The sequence below is a fragment of the Vulpes lagopus genome, chromosome 9 (assembly GCF_018345385.1).
Source record: "Vulpes lagopus strain Blue_001 chromosome 9, ASM1834538v1, whole genome shotgun sequence".
NCBI classification, from domain to species: Eukaryota; Metazoa; Chordata; class Mammalia; order Carnivora; family Canidae; genus Vulpes; species Vulpes lagopus.
The window spans coordinates 70,472,827-70,493,766 of record NC_054832.1 but is presented as its reverse complement, the minus strand read 5'-3'; the positions used below and the strand labels follow the sequence as shown (position 1 = coordinate 70,493,766).

General features: G+C 38.7%; 1 long non-coding RNA gene across 1 annotated transcript; it reads left to right on the top strand.

The window, feature by feature from the left end:
* The first annotated feature begins 5,668 nt into the window (after positions 1 to 5,668).
* On the top strand, positions 5,669 to 19,246 carry LOC121499052. Its single transcript, XR_005989991.1, has 3 exons — positions 5,669 to 6,102; positions 13,458 to 13,583; positions 18,765 to 19,246. It is a non-coding gene; the product is annotated as an uncharacterized LOC121499052 (long non-coding RNA).
* Positions 19,247 to 20,940: the final 1,694 nt, after the last annotated feature.

Genomic DNA, 20,940 nt, shown 5'->3' with positions numbered 1-20,940 from the left:
TTTTCCCGCCTTACCTCTGAAACCCAAGGCACTTGCAACTTTTTTTTTTTTTTTTTTCCGGATGGCTGGGGGAAGAAAAAAAATCCGCATATCTTGGCTGTAGTCCAAGAGATTTATCCCTGAGGCTCTGTCCTTGGTGGGAAGTCCAGGCAGGAGTGGGTGATAGTTACCTTCCCAGGAGGAAGCAGCCCCACACAGGAGGGCCCAAGACCCTGCAAAGGAGCCTGGAAGTAACTTCATCCATTCCACTTGTTTGTGGTGTGAAGGAGGGTGCTAATGACATTTTGGCACCCTCCGCAACTTTACAGTGCGTGCTGATTGCCAACCGCGCTGTACAACTTTCTCACAGTGATGTTGTTTCTTCTGCAACCAGAGCACCTGTCAGGTACAATCAGAGGGGTCTGGAAGAAAATCTATGAAGAAAGTAAAAGAAATGATAATATCATTGGATGTCTTTCCATGGCTTTTTAGGAACCCTTTAGCAAGCATTGCTTTGTACTCTTTGCATCCTTTTCCTCTGAGCCATTGTTTTCTTTCTTCCCTTCATCATTTTTACGAGTAGCAAAAATCTAGCCCTTTCCCCCCATCTCAAGATTGACATGGTGGAAATTGTGTAGGGAGAGAGAGCAGTGAGAAAATAAGAATTCCTCTCCCCTGGATTCAGAAGAACCTCCATATTTATAGGTCCTTCAAGGCATAAAATAAAATAAGAAACAGAAAATTTTTTTCCCTCTTAATAAAGGTCTCTATAGTAAAATTTAAATGCATTGTGTTTTGTAGTGTCATTGTTCAAAATTCAATGGCAGATGCTAAATGTAGTGGTATGTACTCCACAATTAAAAAAAAAAAGAAATACCTTTTGAATTTAACTTAAATATTTCCAAGCTTAAATTTCTATCATCCATTCAGCACTTATTACTAACATATTACATCAGTTCAAAATTCAGTTCTAAAAACTTCCTTAGAATCTGTAATTGAGGGGCGCCTGGGTGGCTCAGCAGTTGAGCATCTGCCTTCAGCTCAGGACGTGATCCCAGAGTTCCCATCAAGTCCCGTATGGAGCCTGCTTCTCCTCCCTCTGCCTATGTCTCTGCCTCTCTCTGTGTCTCTCATGAATAAATAAATAAAACTTAAAAAAAAAAAAAAGAATCTGTAATTGAAGTCCTGTTTGATGGCTCCGGGAACATCAAGAAGATGAAAAGTATCAGGACAGGAACAATATCATTCATTATCAACATCTTGACACCTAGGGAAGACAGTGATGTCCATACTGTGTTCCATAGACCTACTATACTGTTTTCTCTGTCTCGAGGAAAAACCCAAAAGCATGGCAAGTGTGTGACCTTCCATTTAATTTGGGCCTGGTTTCTTCCATGTGCAATCAGTAGAGTCAAAGTGATATGTTTGAGCATGACCTGGTATCAGGGGTGGGAATGTGAGGTTTTGATTTAAAAAGCTCTTGGGGAACCTGGGTGGCTCAGTGGTTGAGCATCTGCCTTTGGCTCAGGTCATGATCCTGGGGTCCGGGGATCTAGTCCTGCACTGGGCTCCCCAGAGGGAGCCTGCTTTTCCCTCTGTCTATGTCACTGCCTCTCTCTGTGTGTCTCTCATGAATAAATAAGTAAAATCTAAAAATAAAATAAAATAAAATAATAAAATAAAGCTCTTGACTCCAATTACTCATACATGGAGAGTAGACCATGAAAGTCAACTTCATGGGGGCTGGGGGTGGTAATGAAAATGGAGTTAATGATCAATCATGCCTACAGAATGAAGTCTCTATAGAGATCCCCAAAGTTCAGGATTCAGACAGCTTCTGGGCTGGTGACCATGTGGAGGTCCACAGAGAGTGACTGGAGAGAGCATGGAAGCTCTACGCCTTTTCCCACATACCTTACCCTATGTTTCCCTTCCATCTGGATCTTCATCTGTATCTTTCATCATATCCTTTTATAATAAATAGGTAAACAGTAAGTAAACTATTTTCCTGAGTCTTGTGAGCCCTTCTACTAAATTCATCAAACCCAAGGAGGGGATCATGGGAACTTCTGATTGATAACTGACCAGTCAAAAGCACAGTTAACACCCTGAACTTGCAGTTGGCATCTCAGGTGGTTGGGGCAGTGCCTTAGCCTGCAGGATCTGATGCCATCTCCAGGTAGATACTGTTGGAATTGGGTTAGATTGTAGGACACCCACCTGGTGTGATAGAATTGCTTGAGTTTTTCCTACCTCAGATAGGAATGTGAACTGTTGGTTCAAAAAAAAAAAAAAACTCTTAACCCCAATCACTCATACTTTAAGAATAGACCATGCAGATCATCTCAGTGTTTGTGATCTGAAAAAAAAAAAAAATTCTCTTTATAGTGCTCCATCCAAGGCCTATCACATATGGAATGGGAACAGTCTTCCCAAGAAAAACTTGGAGGAAGTTGAATAGCTAAAGCAATGAGGAAATCTTATTAATTTGGGAGATAAAAATGGTAGAGAGGCGTTATATTATTTTTCAATTTCTAGGACATTCAGCTGTATATCATGGCTAAGTTTACTAATTTATTTGTCCATCCATTCACTTGTATATTATTCAACAAAGACATATAAGCAGAGTAAAGCTCTGTGCTATGTATTGTGTATAGGTTGACATGTAAGAACAAATTACTCAAAATCGTTTCTGTTTTAGATGTGTTGTAGTCTTCTAAAGCAGTATTTCTGACTTTGCCTAGTCAGTGGAGTCACCCTAGAAGCTTTGAAAAATACTCATGCCTGGACTCCTCCCCATAGAATTTGATTCAATCCATTTAGAGTAGGGCCTGGGCATAGGAGTTTTTAAAAGCCGTCCATCCAATGGCTTTCAATTTCAGGAAAGATTGAGAACACTGGTCCAGGAGGAAAGATAACATGCCACAAAGGAATGTTAAAAGCACAAAAATTTTCATGAGTGAATTTCTGGGCTAGGTTGTTATTTTGTGTTGGCTCTCAGAAGGGGGACATAGAGGATCACCGCTCTAGGTCCCCGTCATCCACGTTGCCCTTACGGAGACTGAGTGTGGTGATTGACTCAGTTATTCTAGCTAAGCAGGAACGAATTGCCCTTAGAGACCCAAATTACAATTTAGTCGTCTGAACTAGGAATTCTCATTACCAAAAAAAAAAAAAAAAAAAAAATGTGTGTCCATGAACAAAACATTTCCTTACTAGTATTGATGTAATAAAGTCGATAGCCACACTTTCTGGAATGCCTATTACATCCTGGACCTAGTCATGATTTCTTTACATAATTTCATTTCACTTTCTTATTTAGTATTACAAGTTACATTGGAAACCCTAACCACTAATTACAAAGCACACTTAGCATCTCATTTTGTTCCCTCAACACCACGCATCTTCATTTTAATTACAGTTTCATAATTGTTATGTTTTCAAATTTGCGCTTGTTTCCATTGACCACGTTTTATGTTTACTGATTCTTTGCACTGTGGACATAAGTCCTAAATCTTGTAGCAATGTCTCCAAACTGCACACAGACTGTTTTGCATTAGGGAAAATATCCTCTAGACAGTCAGTCCTATCCGTGATTTATGAGCATCTCATAAAAATCATTCAACAATGCCAACAACAAAATGGCACTTCTTGAGGGGTATTTTTCGTTAGCCTTTGGAGTTAGGTTTTTTTTTTTTTTTTTTTTTTTAAGGATAATAGCCATCTATATATTGACAATGAGGATGAAAGATCTTATAGAGGGATTTATTTTGAAATGCCAAATATTGCAACTAAAATCAAAGCATGCTATATTTTATAACAAAATTAAATCCTCCTCTTAATGTTTAAGGGTGAGCTTTCCAGCAATAGCTGACACCTCAGTCTCTCTTGTAGAAGAAAACCTCATTCTTTTAAAATACCACTCATTTGAACACCTGGTATGAGCCACTGTGTATTATAAACCATCTTGTTATGCATGTGTTTACAGGTTTACCTTCCTGACGAGATTACCAGCTGCTCTACTTCCTTACAACTTAACCAACGTTGAGTCCTACATGTCTTAAAAGGTTCTGTAAATATCATCAATGGTTTTGATAGGAAACATTTACATTTTCTCAATTTACCGGTTAGAATTTACTGTTGTCCAGAGGTTTTATTTTTTTTTCTTTAAATAGTTTTCTAAAGTAATTTAAATGTAAAATAGAATGATATGCAATCCATAATATAATGCAGTGGGAGAACACAGAGTTCTGAAGTTTATTTCCTGGGGAGACTAGTGAGAAATGACTAGATTGTAAGTCTTTCAACCAGAAAATAAAGGATTTCAGAATGATGAGGAAAGTTTGAAGGAAATGATATAGGGTCCACAGATACCTCACATGGTACTAAATGACTCATAAAATGCAGTATTTTTTACATAATATGGGAAGTGTGCCATGCTTGTACATCTTATCGTTGAGTATGGGACAGTACTGTGATCTTTAACAATATACAACATTTGCGGCATAATAGCTATAATAGGACTCTTCAGCTATTTTACACAGCAATAATCCAGTCCTCTCTCATCAGGATAAACTGTGAGGACAAATCCTTTCAAAATCAGAATTAGTTCCTTGGAAAAGAGTGAGGCCACAATTATCCCTTAAGTAGGAGCAGCTGCAACATGGGATCGGCCTGGAGCGTGGCGGTGAAGTGTTTCTCCAATGCAATTAAATGGATTTTTTAAATGCAAACTAATATTCTATAAAAAGTCACTTGGAAGGTAAGTAGGTGTGGAATTGATGAGATGAAAGGAACAGTCCTGTCACTTTACCTGAGTTAATATTCCTGCCTTAGTAAATGCTATTTTGGTGAAAATGGACAATCCAGGCTCACACTTTCCCATGAAGTGGGGCCCTGAAAGGGGCCCAGAGTAATACAAAGGAAAGATAATACTGGTTTTCTTGTACACCCTGTGCCTTATTTTGAACTGTGTTCATAGCTGCGTTTTGTTATTGTTGGTTTTCAAAAAGACACGATGAGTCAACAGGAACACTTCAATTTAAAGAGGGAAGGTATCACTTGGGTAGAAACATAAATAGAACCCACAGGACTTAGGCCAGTCAGTACCTCATCCAGAGTAAGATAGAAAGGGATGAGAACTTAGTTTTTCACCACAGAGATGATTAAAGGATTGGGAAAATAAGACCTTTAAGAAAGATTAAAGGACCTGAACCGAAGGGGGCATACAGAGAGGGGGTGATGTACTATCTTCAAATTATGTATCTCAAGAGTTCTTTTACAAACAAGGAGAGAGAACACCTTCACTGAGGATACGACATAAGAAATTGGATGTAATTCTAGAGCATTGAGGACTTAGTCACACAGGGAAAGAATTTTCCCCAGGGATCTTGAATGTATCACCAAAGGAGAGAGCGGGCCCTCCATAGGACTGACTGTAAAATCTCTACACCCAGTGAAAGTTTATCAGGTCACCAGAGCACCCAGTGACACCCCTCTTCTTGAAATATGCCTTCCTTCTGTACTGTCAGGTGGGCAGAGGTTTTGAACTTAGCTCTAATTATCTAAAGGATTTCTGTGTTCGTACACTTAGCATGGCATAAAATGTTCATCCAGATAGGGAACCAAGGCATCTCGTGCAGTTCTTTAAAAAGTCAAAAAAAAAAAAAAAAAAAAAAAAAGCTTTATTTTACATTAGACATGTTCCTGAATATTTTCAAGAACTTTGGTTCCAAAGAAAAACAGCAAATGTCTGATTTTGCCAGCAAAATTTAAGATGTTGTTAAAACTAATTTTAAAATTATGTTTTAAAATTAAATACTAAACATTGAAACTCAGAGCTAACTTGGAGTTAAAATATTTAACACATTCTTAGAATGTTACTTTTGTGAAAAGGTACTCTCACTTGATAAAGATGGCCTCATAGGATGATCTCAGAGCCGAAGATGAAAGAGAAGGAATCCTCCCTGCTTTATAATAGTATGTTTTTAATATGTAGCCTTCAATTCACTAATTCAAAAATCAAACATTTTGAAGACAGCAAGAGACTCTTGAGCTCCCACTCAGGCTGATGGTTGCTACTGAGTTCCCACTCATCCCATGAAATCTTCCAGGGCTGATTAGGTAAGTGATTTTTGAACCTCGCCCTGCCCAGTTTCCACACACAGTTCCTGATCTCTGTCCTGATTAGGGACTCACTGCTTCTTCCACTACAAATCCACTTAGGCTTGACCTTTACATAATGCAATTACCTGACTATCCATGGATTACTTTAATGTTTCCATTTTGTTCCTAATGGGGCTCCAATATGCCTGTCTGTATTAATGTATTTGATGCTGATTAGAAGCTCCTAGAGGGAAGAGATGGCATCTCTCTGAAGAGGACTGATGGCCCCAAATAGCATCAATTCCTTAAACAGTCCTCTTTGCAAGAAGACAAATTAACTTGGCATATTTTTTCATGGTCTCAGAAGGAGTTAATTTAGGAAGCTACTGGTAAAAATTCAAGATATCATAGTATGTAAACACTTGCACTTCACTGTGACAGGTTGGGAAGAGTTACAGTAGTATTGCATTCTCTATGTGCCTCAGCTGTATTATTATGGTCAAATATCATTTTTAATTAAGGACACCATTATTAAAGGCCCTCTCTATATTCGGTGTCTTACATAACAATATATGCTGGTTGTTGTTGCTCCTCCGCCCCTACTCCCTTGGCTGCTTTACTCATTTATGTTTTCCGTGTGGCCTCTATATGCATTTATAACTTCCAGAACAAGAATTTATCAGGGAATGAATGGAGAGAATAGCATTTAATCAGAGGGAAGAGTATTAACAAAGTCAAAGAGGCTTTTAAAGACAAAGAAAAGTTTGAGAACAACCAGGACAAGCAATTGGGTATTTGGTGTTAGTTTTTGAGAAGCCAAGGTGAGGGTAGGGGAAGGATGGAGGGACAGTGAGGAGACATAGAGATCAAGTTTAGATCACCAAAACTATCTGAGAGCTGCAACTTTATCTTGAAGAGGTAGGTGGAAGAGTCTTGAAAGGCTTTGATATAGGACTTGACTTTGATACCTTTGTGTTATAATATTTTATGGACAATGAGATTTTCCTTTTTTTTTTAAGATTTTATTTATTTATTCGTGAGAGACACAAAGAGAGGGGCAGAGACATAGGCAGAAGGAGAAGCAGGCTTTTTGCAGGGAGCGTAATGTGGGACTCAATCTCAGGACCCTCGAGATCACAACCTGAGCTGAAGGTAGATGCTCAACCACTGAGCCACCCAGATGCCCCTACAATGAGATTTTCAGGTACTATTTCCAATACAGTAAGGTTTTCATAAGTAACCATAAGAGTTTGTTACTAAAGGAGAGACCAGATCCTCCTTTGTCTGAGTTATTAATCTGCCCTCTTAGTGGCTATAATATAGAAATATACCCAGGAAAATATTAAACTGCACAATGAGATCCTCTATGATCTACCTCTCACTCTCTGTCTCTCTCTCTGTCTCTCTCTCTCTCTCTCTCTCCAGCCTCATGTTTTCTCAACCTGAGAATATCTAACCTTTCAGACCTAACCTCTCCATCTTAAATTACAGCAAATACCAAACTGCTTGGGCAAGACCACAGCCCCTCAGTCTCAACTCCAAAATTCCAAAGGCTCTGAAAAGTCGAAGTTGTTTCATTATACATCTAGCAGCAAAATCTAGAGGCAACATCTAATCCAAACTGACAAGAGGCTCTTTATAGAATGTATTGATTTACTCACTGAAAATGCACATATTTTGCTGCAGAAATAGAACTATGTTTGATTATGGGGTGCTACCCAATACAATATAAGTGCATATACACATAGGTAATACAGATAAGCAGATAAATAGATAGGTTATACACTATATAAACTTTCAAAGATTGTATAATTCTAAACACATTTAACACACACACACACACACACACACACACACACACACATTTTTGCCCATAGGGTCTCAGATAATGAAGCACTCTTAGTAACTTAACTCACCAGATTTCTTTTGAAACAATCCATCAAGGAACAATTTATCTATGATAAAATCCACCCAACTGAAATTCATAATTTGATGACTTTGATGAGAACCACTACCACAATCACATACAGAACATCTCCATCAGTTCAGAAAGTTCTCTTGTGGCCCTTTGTAGTCAGTTCTTTCCCCCAACCCCCAGGCCCCAGAGACCCTTGACCTGATTTTTGTCACAGTAGTTTTATTTTTCCAAAATATACAAATGGAATCTTTGACTATGGGGTCTTTTATGTCTGATGTCTTTCTCTGAGCATAATGTGTATTAAATTCATCCACATTGTTAAGTCTATTAGTATCTTGCTTCTTTTTATTACTAAGTGAATAATTCCATTGTGAATGTGACAGTTTTGTTTACCCACACGATGGACATGTGGCTTCCTTCTAGTTTTAACTACAATGAATAGAGCTGCTACAAAACTCCAAGTACAGATACTCGTATAAATGTATGTTTTTATTTTCTTTGGGTAGATATCTAGGAATGTGAAAGTTAGTTTGCATACCAAATGCATATTTCGATTTATAAGAAATTGCCAAACTGATTTCAGAAGTGATTGTACCCTATTTCATTCCTACTAATAAGGTATAAAAGGTTTGAGTGCCCCAAATCCCTGTCAACACTTGGCGTTGTCAATCTTTTTTTTTTTTTTTTCTAAAGATTTTATTTATTTATTCGTGAGAGACACACAGAGAGAAGCAGAGACATAGGCAGAGGGAGAAGCAGGCTTCCTGCAAGGAACCCCGTATGGGACTCGATCTTGGAACCCCGGGAGATCACACCCTGAGTCAAAGGCAGACGCTCAACTGCTGAGCCACCCAGGAATCCTGCATTGTCACTCTTTTTAAGGTTACTCATTCCAGTAGTTCGTAATTATATATAAATTTTTTAAATTTATATTTTGCTAATGACTAATGATCTTTTCATACATTTGCCACTAGTATATCTTCTTTGATAAGAGTCTGCTGAAAGCTTTTGCCTTTGTAAGATCAGGTTGTTTGTCCACTTACTACTGAGTTTATACGTTCTTTATCTAGTCTGGATATAAGTCCTTTATCAGAGTCTATAAAAAAAGTAGTAAGTAAGTTTAGAAAGGTTGTAGGATACCAGGTCAGATGAAAGAAATTCTATTTCTCTATGCAACCAGCAAACAATTGGACATTTTTAAGAAAGGTTTTATTTATTTATTTGAGAAAGAGACAGAGCATGGGGGCAGGCAGAGAGAGAGGGACAAGCAGAGTCCCTGGTGAGTGGAGAGCCAATATAGGGCTCCATCCCAGGATCCTGAGATCACGACCTGACTGAAGTCAGACGCTTAGCCAACTGAGCCACCCAGGTACCCCAACAGTGGGACATTTAAAAAGTTATTTATAATAACATCAAAAATATGAAATTCTTAGGCATAAATCCCACAAAATATATAAAACCTGTGCACTAAAAATTGCAAAAACAGTGCTGAGTGACATTAAAGCAGCCCTAAAGAAATAGAAAGCTATACCATGTTCAGGGTACAAAGGCCTTAATATTATTAAGGTATCATTTTGCTTGAAATAATCTATAGATTCAGTGAAATCCCAATAAAATTTTTAGGCTTTTTTGTTGTTGTTGAAAGTAAGAGGCTTACTTTAACATTTTTATGGAAATTCACAGGACCAAAACAATTTTGGGTAAGAATACAGTTGGAAAAAATCATACCACTTAATTTTAAGACGGTAAAGCTACAATAGTGAAGACCACATGATATTGGCATAAGAATAGGCATATAAATCAATTGAACAAAACAGAAGTCTGGAAATAGATCCATAAATACATAGTTAATTGGTTTTCAACAAAAGTGACAAGGTAATTCAATGGGAAAATGATTATTTTTCAACAAATTCTGCTGGAACCATTAGATACCCTAATGCAGAAAAAGACTCTTATTTCACATCATATACAGAAGTTAACTCTAAACAGAGCATAGACCTGAATTTTAACCACTAAAACTATAAAAATAATACAAGAAAATATAGGATATAATCATGACTTGAATTACACAAAGCTTCTTTTAGGACACAAGATGCAATTTGATAGATTGAATTTTAGAAAAATTAAAATCTTGCATTTCAGAAGAAATTGCTAATGAAATGAAAATGCATTCCACAGGCTGAGAGAAAATGACAAATGACTTGTGATCCTTATGTTTTTAATATTCGTCTGCTTTGTTCCCACTATTCTCTCTACCCAGCATCCCCGTCTCCTTGGTATCTGCAGGCAGAGCTTCTATATCTCTTTTAGATTCAGATCAGGCATTGGGTCATATTCTCTTCAGGATGGCATTGCAGACTCTCCAGCTGGCACATTCCAGGCTGGTCATAATATCTATTACACTCTACCTTCCCAGTAAATTTACGTGTCTGTTTTCTATAATAAATAATTAGCTCCTTGAGGTCAAAGACAATATTTGTTAGGTTTTGTTGGGTTCTTGGTCAACTTTTTCCATGTCCTGAACCCCTTTTCTCTAAACAAAACAACTTTTGACATTGCCCCCACTTCCAGATACAGCTTTATCTCTTTCCACCCTATTGTTACTAAACTTAAAATGATTCCCTATCTCTTCTTCTTCACCTTTTCATTTATTCTTCAACCCACAGCAACCTGGATTTATGTTTCTGAAATATTTTTTACTGAAACAATTCCAAGACTCCCATTGAATGTGCATTTGTCCATTTCACTGGACACTTTATTTCTCACATTTCTTGACTTTCTTGAGGCTTGAAAAATTGGCTCCTTGGTAGATTGTGAAGTCTTTAAGTGAAGGGATCCTGCCTTTTGTCTTTGTGGATAGACTAAGGGGGGAACATCCGTATGAAGAGAACAAACAGGTAGACAAAGCAGCATGATAAGAAACAGAGACATAAGAGAAACCAAGGGAACATGGAGGAGTCCTACATTCCAGGGAATGAATGTTCCAGAAGGGAATGGTAGATATTCATTTCTCATTCAATCCATCATCCATGCAACAAATACTACTTGAGTGCTCACTATCTGCCAGACACAGTGCTGGATTCCAAGCCCATAAATGATTTGCTACACCCTCTTCTGGATGATTATCTCCTTCCATAGCTCCTAATACAACTTTTCTTCTAATTTCTGTCAAATACAGGTCCCTTTCCTATTTTCTCACTCCCAGGTGTCCATTTCCAACTCTCTACCAGCTCTATCTGGATGTATCAGTCACCCAAACTCATAATACATAAGTCTCAGGGCACCTGGGTGGCTCACTCAGTTCAGTGTCTGCCTTCAGCTCAGGTCATGACCCCAGTGTCTTGGGACCGAGCCCTGCATCAGGCTCCATGCTCAGTGCGGAGTCTGCTTCTTCCTCTCCCTCAGTCTGCTTCTCCCTCTCCCTCTCCTTCTCCCTTATCCCTCTCCCACCCTCAGCTCATGCTCCCTCTTGCTATTTTTCTCTCTCAGACAAATAAATAAAATCTTTAAAAGAATATACACATAAATCTTGATAAATGCATGCACATATAAATAGCTTTCTCCTGGAATACATATCTCAGTTATACTCAATCCCATGGTTAACAGTAGTTCTCATCCTTTGTCATTTCTCATCTGGACTATTGCTCTTACCGGATCTCTTACGCATCCTCCTTACCTACAATTCAGCATCTACACACCCACCATGCTGTCAACCTAGCAGACTAGGAGCACACCATTGCCCCTGCTTGAACACCACCCGCAGCTTTTCTGATACCCAGACACATCAAACCATTTGCTCTCCAGCAATTAGCTACTTGTGCTTGTCTTAATTTCAAGCGTTTGCACCTACTGTTCCCTCAGTCTAGAAAGAACATGCTCACTACCCCATAAGCACATGTAGCTCCTGTTACGTTCAAGACTCAAATCAAATATTCAGTAAAGCTGTGCTAAGCCCTCCTTCCCCACCACAGGCACACTGTGTATTCCTTCATTACTGTGCTGTAATGATTTGTTTATAAGCTCTTCTTCTCCTATTCTAGATTATATCTCAATCACCTTTGTACTTGTAACATCTGGTTTAAAGACGAGTACAAAAAGCTCGTTTTGAAAGGGCAAATTTTTTCTGATTTTGATGTGACCAGCTTCTATTAGATGGTATTCGGGAAGAGTGTCATATATTTTATGGTGAATACAGTAGTTTTTTAAAAAAAGATTTAGCCACTTCCTTAAGCAGTGGTTTATCTCTCCCTGAGAGAAAACCAAAATGAGTTTTTTAATAAAATGATTGAAAAGGTACACTGAATCTTCAATTTAATTATTTCAATTCCTGCAAAAAAGGCCTTTCAGAGAGGCTGCCTCTTGGTAAAATGTGATAAAGTTCCAACACATTCTTAAAAATTGTAAATTAATTTATAAATTTCCATTCAAAGTTTAATCTGCTATTTTCACACAAGAAAACTCATAATGTTGCTTCCTATTGATTTAGTATCTTTGCATCTAGAGTTTAAGCCAGTATTTCATCTCTTTCTGGAAGCTTCCAGAGGCACTTGGTGCATATCAGCGAATGTTGCTGCTTTTATTGCTTTTGGAGTTAAGTAAGGACTCCACACCCAGCATTCCAGATCCTGCTTTGATTTCTAGTCTTATTTCTCTCAATGTTTGTGTATCTACCAGAGCAGATGACTTCATATTCTTTGAGCACGCCCTTTTTCTAGCGTCTATGTGTTTGTTCCTAGGCAACGCCCTGCTCTGCCTTCTACTTCCTCCTGCCACCATCACTACCCTCTTTCTTCCTGAAACTGCTCCTGCTCCTTCCTGCCCGATCTGGGCTTTCTCCGCTCTCCTTCCCCAAACAATTATTGGTGATTCTTTCATGGGACTTCTCACATTTTACCTCGTGCTACAATTATATATACATTATCCTCTTATCCTCCCTTCTCAATAAGCTGTTGGGGCAGTACTACCATGGCCTGTTCATCTCTGAGGCTTTGCCATGCCAAGCACAATTTCTGAAACATAACAAGCACTCGGTAATTATTTGTTTAGTTGAATTGAGTTCAAATAAATCTAAACAGCTTTCTCTTCACTGTGTGTTGACAAAATAATTCTAACAAGTTCATAATCACAGGAAGCGGCAGAGCCAGGATTTGAACAGGGCAGTTTCCTGCACTTTACGTCTCAGTCTTTTGTTGCCTCTCCAGTAAACAGAGTATGCACTGCAAGGCTATTGGTCCAGTTGTATAGTTCAGCTCTAATTACTAAAACCTAAAAATTGTCCTAGTAAGACTGAAAATTTCTCCTTAACAGTGTGTGTGTGTGTTTGGGGGCGAGGGGACAGATTTTATTCTTTCTATGACATTAGTTTGAAAGAGTGGAAACATGCCTATTAAGAGCATTCCTTTAATAAATATATTATGATTTCATCATCTGTTGTCCATCTGAATTTTTTTTTCAGGATCTATAGATGCAGATGTGGAGACACATAGATGTAATGACATTTACTGTACACTGTTGGACAGAGCAGCCCTGATTTGAAGACCTAGACTCCTGAGCACTGAACAACGGCTCCAAGGTGGCAAAGGTGTGTTTAAAGCCAAGGATGTGGCATTTGTAATAGACCTGGCTTCATGCTCAGTGGTTTATTCAGGATCTTTGGGCTTCAAGAAGTTGGAAGAAGTAAAGGAACTGCAAAATATCTTTTTCATCTCAGTGTTGGGACTTGAAAATCCAACAAGGGAGTCTAAAAAATAACACTAACTTAAAATGTCCCCACATAAAGTAACCACTTGTTCTAATTGAAAGCCCTGTTGTATTCAATTTTAGAATGTGAGGAAGAGTTGGCTGAAGCGATGGCGCGGCATTGAATGTCCTTCTGCATTTGGGGATACATTTGAAATCTTTTTCCTTCATAGCTGGGCTTTTTTTTTTTTTTTTTGGAAGGAGAATGGGAATGGCAGATAGTCTCTTTCTGCAATGTCTCTTGATGGCTGTGTCAAAGTCTCCTGAGCTGCCTACGATTCTTCCTTCTTTGAAGTTGAGTTGACTCTTGCCATGGGAGTTTCAAGGCCATGTGCAGCTCTCCACCATCTTGGCTGAGAACTCCCTTTTAGTACAGCAGCTCTTCTGTTAAGAATATCTTAAGTAGGGGTGCCTGGGTGGCTCAGTCAGTTAAGCGTCTGCCTTTGTCTCAGGTCATGATCCCAGGGTCCAGGTCATGATCCCAGGGTCCAGGTCACGATCCCAGGGTCCTTGGATCAACCCCCATGTTGCACTCCCTCCTCAGTGAGGAGTCTGCTTCTCCCTCTCCCTCTGCCCCTCCTCCTGCTTGTTCTCTCTTTTGCTCTCTGTCAAATAAATAAATACAACCTTTTTTTCTTTTTTAAGAATATCTTAAGTAGGTATTCTACTTTATAGGCAGTGTTTTAAATTTCCTTTCTAAAATATTTTGAGAATGTGAGGTCCTGGCAGGATGTAGAGACTACAAATCAGATTAAATGATTCCCATTGCCAAGTGATCAGACAGGAAAAGAATTGTACAGAGAGGAAAACTGTCGACCTTGTTGGCTGCTTCTTTGTTGGCTGCCTTCTGAGGGGTCCAGTTCCAACGGGCATCAGTGCTTGCTCCGTGGCCATTTGGAGGAATGTTGGTCTCCTGCTGCAGGCCAAGAAAGATCACATCGAGACAACTTCAGCAAGGAAGTTTGCCCTTAGATTTGGTCTATGGGCCCCAAATAAAGGTAGGTCTAAGGTTTCGTTTATCTGGATAATTAAATGAGCCTGGAGGAATATACTAGAGAAAAGTTCTTTTGCCCCTTCTTCTTTAGATGACGCTGTTTGGCTTTGCTCTCCTTACCTTGAAACTACCCCAATGCAAGCAACAATTTCTGCCAAGGGAGTAGAAAAAAATGCTTCTAGACATCTTGGCTGGTATGTGCTTTCTGGTGGGGGAGACCACAGTGTGGGGATTATGAACCCTTGTTCTGGGATCTGCCATCCTTGATCTACACACAAGTTGTGCTATCGGCCAAGCTTCGGGGCGGGGGGGGCAGGTCCGTCTTTTGACACTCTATTTCCCTATCTGTACAACAAGGATGCTAATAAAAATACAAATACACTTTTTGGTGGGGAGATTGACAAAGTTTGTAAGATAATAGTTCTGGTGTATATTGAGCCCTTAGCATAGGCACTGATTGAAACTCCTTATATATATTATCCCACTTAACTTCTTACCCCACGAGGTAGGCTGTATTATTAATCTCAATTCATCAGAGAAGAGAGGTAAAGTCACCAAGTAGGGAAGCCCCAGCGTAGGAAAGTGCTAGCCAGGATTCCTGCACAGGTAGGGCGCCTCTGCACACGCACCCTCCTCAATATGGGAAGCTGCTTTCTCATAGGCATGGCCAAATATGACTCTCGGTGTCTTCAGAGCACATGGACATGTGAACACTTAATACCCTGGCTGGTCCTGAGCTGTGCCACAAGGCCCAGGGTGTCATTCTGAATTGGTGAGGGACACCCAGGAGGCTCAGTGGTTGGGTGTCTGCCTTCAGCCCAGGGCGTGATCCTGGGTTCCTGGGATCAAGTTCCACATCGGGCTCCCTGCACGGAGCCTGCTTCTCCCTCTGCCAATGTTTCTGCTTCTCTCTGTGTGTGTCTCTCATGAATAAATAAATAAATAAATAAATTAATTAATTAATTAATTAAAAAAAAAGAATTGGCAACAGCTGACAGTTCATCACTTGCCTGGGGAGGAGATGGAGCCCAGATGCCAGCCCAGATGTCAGGGGCCCTGCCACCTTGCTGAACCTGCTCTGCTCTGAGCTTTTCCTCGGAGCCTTAAGGAAAGATTAATTTTCTTTCCATCTCTCTCTTGCCTACTATTTCCACACCTCACCCCCACCTGCTACTCTTAAACATCAACAGTCAAACAAAGAAAGGAATACTTGTAAGATTGCTATTTCAGAAACTGTGGGCGGGAGGCTTTCATAAACAGGTCTCATGGACTAGGTAGACATGCTTTTTTGGTTCACCTCATGTTTCAAGATGCTCCATGAATGCTCTCTTTGTAAACTCTTTCTTCTCCTTCTTGTCCCAGCTTGAGTCTTTGTTCTTTCATGATGTCTTCATATGCTGCTTGTATTCTGCATGTTTATGTACCTGCCTCAACTAACCAAGAGACTATAATCTTCCTGAGGACAAGAGATTCTGACTTGCTTATCATGCTCTATCCTGCAACAATCAGCATAGTGAATGGAAGCTCACAAAGAAAGAGAAAAATTTAAAGCATCTATAAATCAAAGTGTTCCCATAAACCAAGTCAAAATACAAATGATAGCTCGGGAGAAAAATCTTTGCAACTTACACAACAGAGTGTCGTTATCCATAACACGCAGATTCCTTCACATTAGAAATAAAGGGAACAAGATGATTTTAAAGATAGATAAATGGCACAAATAGTGAACTTACAGAAGGAAAAATGCAAATAAGCAAATAGTAACATGTGAAAAAAAATTCTATATTCTTCACTTGAAACTGAGAAAATGTAAATGAAAAATCACTGCTTTTAAAAAAAATATAGGCAAAAACTTAAAAAGATTTATTTGCAGCCAAAAAAAAAAAAAGTGGAATGGGGGGAGGTTTATGTACAATGGGGAATGTGAAGGAGTTTGAAAGCATATAATTTATGTGCAATTATGTAGAGTGTATTTGTCTCCTAGGGCTGCCATAACAAAGTACCACAGCCTGGAGGGCTTAAACAGCAGAAGTTTATTTTCTCCCAGTTCTGGAGACTAAGAATCTGAAATCAAGGTGTCAGCAGGATTGGCTTCTTCTGCGGCCTCTCTCCTTGGCTTATAAATGCCTCCTTCTCCCTGTGTCTGCACGTGGCATTCCTTCTGTGCATGTCTTTGGCCAAATTCTCCTCCTCATAAGGGCGCCAATCATATTGCATTAGGGCCTACTCGAATGACCTCATTTCACTTTAATTGGAGATAGACATAGGACTCTATCTCCAAAAACAGCCACATTTTGAGACTGCTTTAGGATTTCAACATATGAATTTGGAGGGGGGGAGGAACACAACACTGCCCCTAACATGTATATGTGTAACTGACATAGATAAACAGATAGATACTTGACAAATAGATGTGTGTTTCACAAACAAACTAGGATAAGCTCTAAATTGTTAACACTGTTTACCTCTAAGGTTGGGATGGGATAGGAAGGGAGCATTTGCTTATTTTTACAATTTTAAAAGATCTGGCATTATGCAAGATTTGTTCCCTTTTGAATCTTACAGCATTTTCAAATAATAATAGAAAAATCACATACAGAAAAATATATCATCAGAAACACAAGCTAAGTAAATGTTCATCAGCATTGTTCCTAGTCCCGAGCACATAAGAAAACTACATTTCCCAGCTTCCCTTGTACTTTGATCGAGGCTATATGACAGAGTTTTGGCCAAAGGAGTATCAGTGGAAGGAAATAAGACACTCCAAGCCTTGGCCATTTTCATCAATAGGGAAATGCTGAAGTAATGATGCATTGATTTATTAAACCTTATATAGAAATTAAGGGAATGATCTAGCTGTATATATGACCCAGAAGATCCTTATCAATAAAGTTATTTATGTAATAGACTTGGAGGTAAATATAGCATAATTTATTATTATTAAAATTACATTGTAGGAGATGATAAACTTAAGGTAAAATTGGTAGGTATAATGTATGCAACTTTATAGTAGACAATTGTTATCATTTTGGTAGATGAATTTCAAAAATGGCCCTAATTCTTTATTTTTCTGTTATCCATCCCCTTTGAAACACAACTTTGCAAGTTTTCCCATCAGGAGGTGGAGTCCCTCTCCCTATTTCTTAAGTCTGGATGAATAATGGAATTTGCTTGGACACTAGAAAACGGCAGAGACTCCAGCATGCTAGTTTCAAGCTTAGGACTTGAGAGGTTTGCATATACCTATCCTCCTCCTCCTCCTCCTCCTCCTCCTCCTCCTCCTCCTTCTTCCTCTTGAGCTGTGCTCTTACCATGAGAGCAAGCTCAAGCTAGCATGCTGGAGGAGACCAGTCAAGATCAGCAAAGCTGACTACAGATGGACAGAAAAACCTAGTTGAAAACAGTTCATTGCCTCGCCACTCTGTGATTTCTCCCTTCTTTCTTTCTTTCCCTCCCTCTCTTTCTTCTCTTTTTTTTTCTTTTTTGTAAAAAAGATTTATTTATTTGAGAGGGGGAGGGCCAGAGGGAGAGGGAGAGAGAGAATCTTTGGCAGGTTCCACACCTAGCACAGAGCCCAACATGGGGCTCAATCTCACGACTCTGAGATCATGACCTGAGCCAAAATTAAGAGTCAGACACTTATTCAATTGAGCCACCCAGGCACCCCTCTCTCCCCTTTTCAATAAAGATACATCTTTCTTTAAAATTTCCAAAATGATGTCCTCAATAGCCCATCTCATCTACCAGGATTAGGCCTGCAGCAACGTAGATTGTACAAAACACTTCTTAGTTCTGGCAACCTACAATGCTAAGAGACCCTTCATGAAGCCCATGCACCTAGAAAATAGTGTAAAAATTTTCATAATAAAAATTATTCTCTCAATAAAAGAGCTGCTTGATACACAGTCTACTTTTCCCCTGCATTAGATTTTACCTAGTTGTATTATTTCAAATGGAAAAAATATATATTTCCCTTTTGTCCCCTGGTGCAAATGAGATGCATACACATGTTTTTATTCTCGCCCGCAGCATCCATGGTCAACTGACCCTCTGTCTCTGGATATCAAGGGAATGAAGAGATGTAAAGCTTTTTTATCTGGGATTTAAAAAAAAACATCTTCGTGGAGGTTTCACAGAATTTCATTGAGATATCCACATGAGTGGCCCTTATTAAGATGAGAAATTGTTATGGATAATAATATAAGAACAAGACAAATGACTGTTCCAAGGGATGTTTCACGTGAAAATAATATTTTTAGAAGGAAAGAGTTAATTTCATAAGAATGTGATTTATAAAACTAAGAGAAAAGCCAATGGTTTTAGTATCATTATATTAAATTGTAATAGTTTGTTAAATAATATCTCAGAATTCCTTTAGGTGACAATTAGCAGATCTCTTCCCAGAGATAATGGAAACAAGCAGTGGGTTTGAGCAAGATGTTGGTACAGAAAATAGACATGTTGAATGGTTTCAAAATACCCCTGGGGTGGAAGAACAATATTAGCTGTAAAATAGCCAAATTAAAAATCATTTAAAGTCAGATTTCAATATGGTATTTTCCTTCTCAATAGAAAGCATGAAATTATATTAAGCCTCATTTTGATTATTCAAAACAGTGAAATAAGGATCTTTGCTTTTATACAGCAGTGGGTTTGCTGAGCAGAAGCCTTCATTTGCCGCTACATTTCCTTGCATCATTACATAATTGTTCCCTTGTATGCCAGTTATTCCATGGGTATTGAAGTATGTTGGGCTGTTGAGCTAATCCTTAGTTCTAACACAGTGTTATGCTTAGAGGAAGATTCACCAATATTTTGAGTAAAGAACAAAGCTTCAAACAGGATAATTAAAATCACCTGATATGCTTACAAGGGAATTGGTTAAACATATAGTACATCCAGTTAGTGTCTAACCTCATGAGTAATCAGGAAGCGCACATTAAATCACCGAACAGACAGCACTTTTCACCTATCACATACTGCAGTGAATTGCAAATTGCTACAACCTTTCTAGAAAGCAATTTGGCAAAATCCATCAAGAGCCCTAAAAGAGTTCATACCCTTTGTCAGGATAATAACACATCCAAGAATCTATTCTAAGGAAATAATCAAAGATACAAAGATTTTCTTATACAAGGATATTAGTTGTGGCATTGTTTAGAACTGTAAAAACAGTAAGATTTGTGAAATCTTAATGTCTGAAAATAGAAATTAGCTAAATTATCTACATTTCTATGATTAAATGCTGTGAAGCCAATATAATCACATGCTTGAGGAACACATAATGGCATGCAGAGAAGTTCAAGTTTTATATTGTGTGTGTGTGTGTGTGTGTGTGTGCATGCATGTGTGTGAGAGAGAAAAAGATTGAGAAAGAGAGAGAAGTAGGGGAGGGAGAAAGGAAATAGGGAAGAGGGAGAGAGAGAGAGTAATGTTTAGAAAACCTCTTGTATAATCAAAAAAAGAGTGCATCTGTATAATATATATATGAGCAAAAATATTTTTTAAAGTTAATTTTCTAAAGCTATGTTTACTTATTTATGAGAGAGAGAGAGAGTGTGTGTGTGTGTGTGAGTGAGTGGGAGAAAGGGCAGAGAGAGAGGGAAAGAGAGAATTCCATCAGACTCTCTGTTGATTGCAGAGCCTAATGCCGAGTGCAGTCTCAGGACCCTGTGAGATCATGACCTGAGCTGAAACCAGGAGTCTGATGTTTAACTGACTGAGCCACCCAGGTACTCCATAAGCAGATTTTTAATAAATGATGGAGCAAGAATTAAATTTTGCTATAGTGCAATCAAAATTTAAAAATAATAAAATTACAGAAAAATTAAATTCTGTAGAAAGGATAAGAGAGGGAGAAACTACATAGTAAATGAGCAGAAGCATTAGTGTTTCATTTGAGGGTGGCTTGAGTGGATTTATGTGTAGGGGTAGGAAATAAACCACAGGACTGAACAGGGCTAAAAGTCAAATTGGAGAAGTTCACCTACAGAGAATTGCTAAAGGACTCTCCAGCCCCACAGCCCCATAGAAAGCAAAAACACTCTCTAGAGAGATGGTGGGTATGTTTCTTGTCTTCGACTCTGGGTAAAGAAGAAAAAGAATGAATGAGAAAAAAAAAACTACTTAGAGAAGGGTATAAACTGTGCTTTGCACTTACTTGGGGTTAAGGCCTGAATTTACATTATAATTGGGTATCCAAACT